The sequence below is a fragment of the Morus notabilis genome, unplaced genomic scaffold (assembly GCF_000414095.1).
Source record: "Morus notabilis unplaced genomic scaffold, ASM41409v2 Scaffold451, whole genome shotgun sequence".
Lineage (NCBI taxonomy): Eukaryota > Viridiplantae > Streptophyta > Magnoliopsida > Rosales > Moraceae > Morus > Morus notabilis.
In genome coordinates, this window is record NW_010361080.1 from 299,511 (window position 1) to 310,367 (window position 10,857).

Sequence of the window (10,857 nt, forward strand, 5' to 3'; positions counted from 1 at the left end):
TTGGAATTGCACTCTCGAAATTATAGATATAAATTACTTTTAAACTGTTAAGTGTCCATTTGATATAGTCATTGCATATAGATCAATCCTCCATAAATAATTCATAATTAGAGCAAGGTAAAATCCGTTAACCTCTCTAATTACTTCTTTATCCTTGAGTATCATTGATTCTCTAATGGACAGTGATTCATAAAACACATTCATAAATCGGAGCTCCTACTGGTCCAAGTACCGAATCAACCCTCAAGAGAATTATTTATCTACTTCTTTCTTAAGAGGGAATGGATTCCATCTCGTGTAATAACATTCCCGGCTACCTACTTCATCATGTCTCCAAAATACAAGGAATAGGATTCAGGATCTCAGAATTCGTACCGAGTAAATCAAAATACACAAATCCATAAATATGAGTCTGTTAAGAACTCAGGATTAAGATCAACCTATATATGACCATCGGTAGACTCAATTAGAATTTCTATACTTAACGGAATTATTAGAAATTCATATTGTGTCTGTGTCCTTGTTCCACATAATCTCATTATGCGAAAAACACTCATTCAATATCTCACCATATTAACAGTGCGGATAACACCGTTCTATTCTTAATGGGAATGACATGTATTAATAATGTTTTAATTAAAGATTCCGAACTTTAATTAAATTCATTATGAACATTGCTTTTTGATTATTATCCTTAAACATTATCCTCTCGTATATAACACTTATATACAATGTTTAAGGTTACATAAATAACCATAGAATTTTCATTGATATTCATAAAATATTCATAAATATATGCACATAAAATAATGAATAAACTCTTTTATTAAATAAATAATAAATATATTATTACATCTCATGCTTCTAGGACACTATTCCCAACAGGAATAACAAATAGAGGTGTAGCAAATTTAGTGCTATAAAGTATTCCATTACTCAAAGTTCAATTAAATTAATGAAAGTTAAATGGTGGTTATGTAGATAATAGATTGTTACTTTACCAATTCCTCTAAAAGTCCAAACTTTCAGGAGGTAAACCAACAAAGTTTTATATTTTAATATCCCCTTTACATGTAATATATACAATGGACAGTAGCGCAGATAAATGCTATTAATGAAAAATTACACAAAATTGACTTGTTTGTTAGAAATGTTTTAAAATATGACTCCAATTCAAAATATATCACAGATGACTAAAGTCCCGTTTCATTTATAGGTTAAACATAAAGTTTTGACAGAAATTTAAATTTTATGAGAGAAAACACTATAGCGAAAAAGTTTAAATAGTAATTCGAACTTATAAAACAAACGGAGGATAAGTTTTTTATTTTAAAATGTTGAGTTGACAAATATTCCCTTTATGAATTCCTTTTCTCATTTTTCTAAATGCATTCTTTTATGAGGCAATATTTTTTGTGGGTAAGTAAATCATATAATATTAATTTAGTACGTTTTTACCTTATCATTTGAGTTTGAATATTTTTCTCCTACCCATATACTCGTTGTGGATTCCTCATTATCATATTTCTTTTTTTTTTCCAAATTATTTTACTATTATTAAATATAATTACTATAATTATAATAATAATAATTATTAGAATTATACTATTATTCACATTAATAATTACGTTAACTTATAATTCGCTTCCCATGTTGCACCATCATTATCATCATATATAGTTCTATTGTTTGCCAAGCATTTTTTTTTGTTTTATTTTTTGGTTTGATGATTTTGATTTTCCATGCTTCATCTATAACAAGATTATGTGTTGTTATTCTTTTTTTTTTTTATCAAAGTATTATGTGTTGTTATTCTTGAAGTTATGAGAACTAGTTATGATTATTTTTTATGTCTTCTTCTCTTTTTCTATTTTTTTTTTCTTTTGAGAATTTGGATGATGATACTAATTTAATTATGTCATAGATATGTCATTATTTTAGATATTTGATTCGTTAGAATAAAAAGTGAGCAACACATATGACTTGTTTTTTCAAGTATAAATATCATTATCTCATAAGAAAACTATATATACTAAATTTTATTAATATTATGGTTAGTAAGGTACCGTACATAAAGAATATTATCAGATTTTAGCTACAATTAATACAACAAAATTACATAGAAGTTATTTTAGTGATTTAAACTTTTGCTATTTGTAAAATATTTTAATTTCTTTGATTTTTACTATTTGTAAAACATTTTATTTTTTGCTATTTTAAAATGACTAATAAAATTTTATTAGATATCTAACTTTTATAAATATACTAAAGGCCAAAAACATTATTAATATTAATTTGTAGGGTGCAATGAGAGAAATTTAAATTCCAAACCTCCTACGTTGATACCAACTTAGACCCTAATCTTGTTATTGAGAATCACAATCTTCCAATATTTTGTTGGGAAAAAAGATAATAATGTTTGAAATTTTTAGCCTTAATTGGATTCCATTGCATGGAATCGAGTTACGAATTAGTACCAAATGTTGCAAAATTTTATTAGAAGCTGAAGGAAGCTGCGCAGGTTTATTCTTGTGCTCAATTAGATCTTAGAAATAAGGAATGAGGAAAAGAGATGAGCATATATTTAGAATTTAATTAAAACTATGAATTGGGGGCGCTTTATCTGAAAAAGTGATTATACATATCTATATATATATATATGTATGTATACATTGCTTTTTTTTTTTTTCGGTGAAAAGGAATATGTAGCTAGCTTCCCCAGTATGTTCTTAGGTTTCTGGACAAGTATAAAGAGACCAGAATGTGGATCATCAGTCACGTGTACTAAAATTTTCAAATAGAAATAAGGAATCAGAATAATTCATGACCACCTTTTAAGATTTTGGAGATTAAGATATAATTGCTTTAGCATCTTTATTTTATTTTATTTTTTCTACAACAACAAAATCCAACTTCGAAAAGCTAGGAAGACAGAATTGGACACCCTGAGCAAAATTAGACAGAAACAATATTGATAAGGATTAGTCATAATTGTTCAATTTCCTGATCAGATACTTTCAAAAACTTTGGTACAATAAGAATACATGGCAACCACTAATATGAATATATACCGCATGCTTACTTTGTGGTTTCAAAGACGTCAAATGATTAATATGAACTGGGTCCCATTTGTATATTTTACTATATATAAGTAGGTATATCAAACAAGGGTAAACCAATTTTTCTTGTTAATTACTTAAATTCTAATATCCCAAATTGAGAGACTAATTGAAGGGAGTAAATATGTTGTACATATGATTTTGGACTCCCCGGATTTAGTTGATAAAAGCATTTTTTTTTCCCTGTTTCACCTCATATATATGATCCTAAATCTAATATTTGTTAAGCGACCACTAGACTGAGAGCATGAGAAAACCATTAATCTCCTTTTTATTGAGTGTATATTTGTGTGTGTGTGTGTGTGTGTGTGTGTGTGTGTGTGTGTTTGTGTATACCAATACAGCCACATGTGTGTTTGTGTTATAATTCTTTTGCAGTTTAAAAAACGATATTTGCTCTGTGAGTATGAATATTATGAAATTTTAACAGCCTTTTTGTACTCCTATTATTTTAGGATATTTTATACATTTTACCCTTAAACTTGTATGTTTAGCAATTTATCCCCTGAATTTTTAATTCCTGCAAGTTGCCCCCTTAATTTATAAAATTTTCGTAGTGTGCCCCATTTGACAATTATTATGTTAAATTATTGTCCAAAAAACATGTTTAACGAAAAATTCAACATTCCAATTCAAATGTAAAATAAATATTTCAATTCTTCAATTTTTAATACCTTTAATCTAATAAAAAAATATGAATAATTTAATAAAATGTGACGCATTGCAATAATTTTACAAGTTCTGAAATTGTTTTCTAACACAGTTTCTCCAGAAATTATAGAAACAAAAGACACTAAATTTAAGAATTAGGATTCTGTACATCCTATTGATGAAATCACAAATTAATTGTAGCAATAAAAAATTAGCCAAATAATTATGAGAAGCAAAATATGCTACTCTAGTTAGGCCATTTTCCATTTATGGTTTAGGTCGGAATGGCTCAAAAGGAATTTGAGTTGTATTAAGTAAAAACTCTCCAGTTTTTGACATATCTATCTGAGGATAACCTTATGATATGGCCTAGTAATATCCAACATCTTTGACATATCTATCGGTGAAATAACAAATAAATGTTTATTATAAGTACTTACAATATATATGTTCAGCCCAAAAAAAAAAAAAAAGTTATAAAATAGATAATCACATGCGTAAGTCCATATTCATAGTTTCGTGTACGCTTCCAAAACATAATAACAATGTCATGGATAGGATTATGTACACGTGGCTGCTTGCTAGAAGCCAGATTTTTAGGCCCATTTTGACTTAACTTGTTTTTTTAGCGCCTTTCGCTTGTGTGTGAATAAATATTTTAGTAGTGGTTTTTTCTTTCAACTATGAAACATATTTAAGAACAAGTCAAATAGAATACTAATTATGGTGTACATATGAAAAGTAGAAAAATGGTTGATTAAGGGCATCTTTGAGAAAAAATTATTTCATTGTAAAAAAAGAATAACAAAATTAGTCAGATGCATCTAATCTAACATGTATATATATATATATAGAGGATTGTACTAAGAGTATTTGAATAGGGATATATTTGTAAAAAAAATATTTGAACTAAAAAATTAGAAAAGAAAAAATAATTTAATAAAGTAGAAAAAATAACAACAAAGAACAAGAATTGCTAATAAAAAAATAACTAAGGATCAAAGAACAAAGAAAGAAAAGCAACGGAAAAAAAGGGGAATGAAACTTTGATGAGTGGACTATAAATAGCCACTTAACTATTGTATTAATAAGACTTGAATTTGTTGATAATTGAATTAGACTTGAGTTTCCTTTCCAATTGAGGATTTTTTTTCTTTTGTGTGATATCTTTTAGGTAGATTTAAAACTTCTCCGTTTGAATTAGGCCGGTAAAATCTCGTTCAATCTATTCCGCTGCATCATTATGATTATAAAACAGGAGTGGTACTGCTAATGATTTGAGATAATACTGCATGTGATGATCATACATTCGAGTGGTAGGACTAGGAAATATATATCCCACTAATATTAGTCTATGTAGTAGGTGACATAAAGAGCAATTTACGTGATTAATCATCCAGTGTGGCAATGCACAACAAATGCACTGTAACACACACACACACACACACACATATATATATATATATGTATGTATGTATCTATATGCTCATTAATTAGAGAGTATACTTCTATAAACGAGCCAAAGACTAGGATTTTTCCATGAGTAACATTTGAAAATACCACATAATTCATCACCATAAATATCGTGACATAAATCCTTAAAAAACAAATTGTGACATAAAAGTATGAAATTAGAGTTCGATATATACATGTGTTTCATCTTTCCATGATTTTCCTTTTCTCGATTTATGCATGTCATCCGTATGCTACAATTCAATATCCTTGAAAGAACACAAGGAGAAAAATTTGGCCAATCTATTATCAAGTAATTTTCAATTTGATTTTAGAATTCAATATCCTTGAAAGAAAACAAGGAAGCAAAATTTTGGCCAATCTATTATCAAGTAATTTTTTTAATTTGATTACTACCAAAAGAAATGGAAAATATACGAGTTTTCAATTCAAAATTTAAAACCACACCATATCTCTATAACCATATTATATGTTATCAAAATATGTATTATAAATTACATTCCGATGAATTTTTCTTTTCGTTTTCATTTTCATAAGCAGGGCGGCCTATGGATTTAAATTGGTTAGCATTATTAGTGAAGTTTCTAAACTGATATACAAAATTAAGTAGGAGACCACCAAGGATATATCGCCAATGGAGTTTGATTAAGTTAATGGTATACAGACTAAGCATCCATTATTATCTGTAAATATTATTTTTTGTATAGACTCAAATCACATGTCTAATTTTTAGTGTCTCAATTGATGTCTAACTAATCACATTATAGCACGTTATTTAATAGATCTAAATATTAAAATATAGAAAAATTAGTTAAAAAATATTTTAAACTTTGTAAATGATATGACACAATTTGATTAGTTAGACACCAATTAAAACACCGAAATTGAACAAGTAATTTGAATCCCAATATCATATATTGCATATATATGATTTGTGTAGCTCTTTCTTTAGTTGGGAGCTAATTATAGTACAATTCCTCTCACTTTATAAAAAATATTTAACACGAGGGGTGGCTATCTTTTTAAATGGAAAGAACCATCCTTTAGTGATATAGTTAAGTTATAGTGCGCAGTCCCTAGCTAAATATCATGCATGTACAATTTCAAGATAAAATGTAATAACATCAAGAATATAACTCTGTTCATCATAAGTGGTGATCAAGTACACCAACTTAAATATGAATGCCTCTAAACAACTTGCACACAATAGATCTTGACTGGCTGCTATATGCTGGTGCAGGAAAAGTTAGAGCTATGCACGTATTTGTAATTACCCTTAAGGAATAATAACAAATTATAATGCTCTGATATTTAATTAAAATGTGAAGATTCACTCTTTTTTTTTTTTTAAATATATATATATATATGAAGATCATCCCTTATGTTTTTCTAATCACACAGAACTCACTTATGTATTTTTTAATCACACAAAAATCACTCCTAGTATTAGAATCAACTGTGCAGATAGACTTTTTTGTGCCGCCTAAAAAAATAGTGTGTTTGATTTTACAACAACTTCGCAGAATATTAACAAAAACAAAAATCATTTTTTGTTGGGATTTTTGGCTTGTTTTAAAGTTATTTGAAAAGTCCCTCAGCGTTAGAAATAAATTATAACTGGTTTTTGACCTATTATAAGTAGGGCTGGACTCCTCCTAATTTTTAGTAGAAAAATTGAAGTATATATAATTATTTTAACTGATTAGTAAATAGTATATTCTTAAATATGTGAATTTATTTTTCCTATATTACCCTTAAAAGTCATTTTAAAAATCCTAATTCCTAAATTGGCTCAAAATTTGAAAACTCAGATTTTCTCTCACGCTTTGCCTTGTTTTCTCTCTCCTCTCTCGACAAAAAGCTCTGATTTGCTCCAATACTGATCCCCATCCTTTTCTCTCTCATCTCTCATGATCCCTTTTCTCTTTCTCTCTCCTCTCTTTGCTCGTGGTGGAGCAGTGTCATTTGTGTTGGGAAGTATTATGAAGTTGCTGCCGCCGTCACAGGAGAAGACAAACAGTTCAAATGAGAGGAGCTAAGAGAGAAAGGGGTGAAACATGAATTTAAAGAATTATGAGTTAAAGTATTCATTATGAGCTTAAAGTATTCTATTTGTTTTCACCCTTAAAATAATGTTATAAGTTTTTTTATCACGTTTCACAAATTTGCTATTTGCTTCTTTCACTTTTTTTAGTATCATAGAATCTTGTTGTATGCTTTATTTGATAAGATGTGCAAGTCATTGACTATTGCGGCCTTTCTTTTTATTTCTGTATGTTTGATAGTTTTGGTATTAAGTACTGTAATTTTTTCAAAATGAATTGAAAATTAAATAAATATCTTTGAAATTTCAATGCTAAAGAACCATCAATTCTCGCAATCAAGTTTGGTTAAACGCATCATTTGGATATATGTAATTAGTGAAACATCAATTATGGTGGATTTATTATTGACATTAGTTTCATTCATTTCAATTAAAACACATGAAACTTTTGTTAATATCTCTTATCATAAACCATAAATTAGGAAGCTTTTTTGTGTTGTGGACGTCTTTCTTTCAAAACATTTTTACCACTACTTAGAAATTAATTTAGTACTTATTTATTTGTCACTTAATGGATCTGTGAATAAATCAAAATTGAAAATAAGCGTGTAATTGTCCATTCATAAATTACAACAGTACCCAGAAAATTATATATGTAACACTATTTAGTAAGGACATTTGATATTGTTTCAACCCATAAAAAAACAAAATTAAAAAAACAAACAAACGAACAAACGAACAAGAAACTTCATGTTATTCATAATTACTTTCCCTTAGCTTTTTTTGTTTTTTTGTTTTTTTGTTTTTGTTTTTTGAGCTTTTAACTTAACAAGAAGTGACCATTTGAGCTCCTTCTTTTTTTTTTTTTTTTTTGCTGACAGAGTAGCTCTTGAGCTTAATATTAAATTTTTTTAGTATTTTTGGTCAATGTTAATAAAATTTAATTTGGAAATATAATCAAGGTATAGTTAAGTGCTCATTGCATAAATATTTAGAAGTTTCCAATAAAAAAAAGGATAATTTAACCATGAGAGTGAGTCTGGACCTTTATCCCTTACTCTTAATAAATACTCTTTTGTTAGTGTAATTATTTGACTAAAAAGGTTACGAATCAAGAATAAAAAGTAAAAATCCTGACCATGTACTTTTAAGGACTATTTGTCAAAATTACCCATCAAATAATTACATAATATGCAAATGATTTTCATGGGTTTTCAGGAACGTCTAACATTTATAACTTACAAAATGACGTTTATAAGACTTAAAAGTTATAATGTGATGGACATGTAAATTTAGAAATACATCACTAATTTTATAAATAGGGGGTAAAACAATAAAAACCAATAAAGTTCAAGGATTAATATTCAAGAAAAAATAGTCCAAAGATTAACAACCAAGCCAAAACTCCTTTTCTTTCATATGTAATTTCTATCATAATAATTATTAAAAAAATACTAACGTTACTTTTTTTGTCACTCTTTTTATCACTTTTTACACTTATTATTTAACACATAGATTCTACTAATATGATATATTATTATTTAAATAAAAAATGATATAATAGAGTCCATATATCAAACACATAAATGCACAAAGTGACAAACAAAATAATAGAAAAAGTGACGTTAGCATTTCTTTAGTTATTATGAGTCATATGTTCTTTTTCGAAAGAACATGAGATGCACAAGAAAAATTGACATTCGTAGTTTCTTATGCATAGTGTTAGAACTTTAGACGGGCCGCCCGCGATAGTTCAAAAAATCTGATTTTGAGCTCAACGCCCGAGCCCGCCCGACCAATTTTTTCGGGCCGCCTGCCCGAGCCCGAGAAGGCCCATGGACGGGCCGCGGACCTGGTCTTGGCTGTCCAAGCCCAGTCAGGCAACCCGAGCCCGCCTGATTGGCCCGAAAAAAAAATATTTTTTATATTTTTATTATATTTTTAAATTTTTATAATATTGTGTATATATATTATATATAATCTACTATTATTTAGTAATTGTATATAAATAATTATTAAGTTATTTTGTGTTAAAATTACATAAAAACTAAAATCAACACACACTATTAACACAAATACACAATGTAATAAATTAATTTTGTATATTAATTTTTAAATTTGTAATTCACGATTGTCTTGTTAAAAACCTTACCAAGAAAAACCCAATTAGGATAAAAACTTGATAAAGAAAAAAGAGTGCAATCATTTAGTCACGAATTATAAATTTTACAAACTTACAAAGTTTAAATATTACAATTACAATATCAAAAGCAAATACATATTTACAAATTACAATTTAATTTGAAGCTGAACGATCATCTTCAAAATTAAATGTTAATCTATTAAATTCATCAATTCATTCTTGACTTGCCGGTGAAATTGTATCCTGTAAATGTTGATCAGCAGGATCCCAATCCTTAATGTAGACCAAGACCTCAACAATGTCCCTTTACAATGCGTTTCGGTGTTCCTCAAGTATTCGTTTGGTCGTACTGAAGGCTTGTTCAGATGAAACAATGGAGACTAGGATCGAAAAAATATCCATTGCCAATTGAGTTAGGACTGGCCAAGTTAATTCTCATGCCCTCCACCATTGAACTAAGTCAAACGATTCTCTAGTACCGTCGACTACTAAGCTCTCCCTGAGGTACGCCATAGCTCGTTGAAGCCGCCGCCACCACCTGTTGATGAAGATCCACTCCTAACTTCTGTTTGAGTCGTCTTCTTCTTCTTATTCAACCCGTAAACATTCAAGAATGAATGAGGGTTTTCATCTCGTTGCTGCGATTCCTATACTCCAGAGTGTGTGTTTCTAAATCTATTATCATATTTACTATAGATCAAAAATATTTTTGCCTTTATTATTGGAAATTGTCAAAACAATTGATGTCTAAAAATTCACCTAAGTTTTCTAAACCACTTTTTAAACCGTCTAATTTTAATATATGATAAAAAATAGTACCGAAACCATACAATAAAGGCAATTTAGACCAATATTTTTTAAATTTATTTTCTATAGAAGCGATAGAAACTCCTAAGATTGGGTCCGCCCTAAATTCACTAAATAAAATACTAATTCTTAAAAGTTCACCTAAAGCTAAAGGTGATGTTGGGTTATATGTGCCACTAAGTTTTAAAGTAACTTCATGAAACCTACCTAAAAATTGATATAAAGTTTCGGCAATTTGCCATTCATATGCGTTTATATGTTATGTTCCTAATTTTACACACATATAGTTTGTTATAGCATCCTTATAGGGGATGCATTGTTGAAGCATAATATAAGTTGAGTTCCATCTTACAAGCATATCTAAGGCTAATGCTTTAGGAGGTAGATTTAATGCTTGTAAGAACCTAAACCAATTTTGTTCTCTTTGGTTACTACCTTGAATTCATGCAATAATATCTCTAATTCTTTTAATGTGATCTAATACAGCTATCATTCATACAACTTCCATACAATCTACTTGCGGATCGTATTTTCAAGTGGTTAGACCACCGGTTGCGCGATCAAAAGATAATTGTGTTTGGTGGAGTTCGGCTTCGCCGGACTGGCTAAGCTTTTGAAGA